Genomic DNA, 923 nt, shown 5'->3' on the forward strand with positions numbered 1-923 from the left:
GCCTAATTTAGTTCCTAAAGTATATTATGCTCAGTTTGGTGCTCAGCAGTATTTAACTAACACAGCCATTAATACTGTTTTTTCTACATCAGTAAATATGCATGCATACATTCATGTAATACTATTGATTGTAGGCTTAACAGGAATGTTTGTTTTATCATCATACTCCTCCACTAATTTTACTCTCTTCCCTCTCCTTTCCTTCTCTCTTCTTTTACAGAGCTCATCAATCCTTCCTATATATGCTGCACGGTTTGCTTTGAATGGAACATTTTTAGATTTAAGCCTCATCAACGATACCATCATATATGGTAATGATAACACCTATCACTTATTTTTATGATCATCATTGTTATTGTTATTATTATCGTTATCATCATCATTATTATTATTATCATCATTATTATTATTGTTTTATTATTTAGTTGTGTAAAGATCGTTGTTCAAAGATGACTACCACTTGGCAAGTTGGTGTTCATTATGAAATACAGTGTTCTCTTGACCCCATTGCTCTTATGACTGATGGCTCTAGCCCTATATTCTATGATATATGTATCCTAAGAGATAGTACTTATACTCAACTAACTTTATGGCCTCAATTTAGAGGGTGTATGTATTGAATCATATGTATATGTACCTTAATTATAATATGTTACATAAGATATCAAAGATGGTAATATGTTAGTGCCCATTCCAGTCTTACTTAGTGGCTATAGGGACAATAATGGTGTCCTTGTTAATGAAGGTATGTGTAATTATGTGTATGCATAATTGCCTACACACTACTGTACAAGTATGATGTATTTGTACAACAAACATGTACCATCAATGTAGTATGTAGTAGGCATTATAGTTAATGCATGTACATGTACCGTATGCACCATATATTTTGCAGGGATTAAGTTTCACAATTTTTGCGTTCT

At 32.2% G+C, this 923-nt stretch overlaps 1 long non-coding RNA gene across 1 annotated transcript; it reads left to right on the forward strand.

The window, feature by feature from the left end:
* The first annotated feature begins 6 nt into the window (after positions 1–6).
* On the forward strand, positions 7–744 carry LOC109585528 (uncharacterized). The gene is made up of 4 exons (XR_002186535.1): positions 7–91; positions 221–311; positions 426–552; positions 662–744. It is a non-coding gene; the product is annotated as an uncharacterized LOC109585528 (long non-coding RNA).
* The last annotated feature ends 179 nt before the right edge of the window (positions 745–923 follow it).

Source organism: Amphimedon queenslandica, unplaced genomic scaffold (genome assembly GCF_000090795.2).
Source record: "Amphimedon queenslandica unplaced genomic scaffold, v1.1 AMPQUscaffold_13050, whole genome shotgun sequence".
In the NCBI taxonomy this organism is placed as follows: Eukaryota; Metazoa; Porifera; class Demospongiae; order Haplosclerida; family Niphatidae; genus Amphimedon; species Amphimedon queenslandica.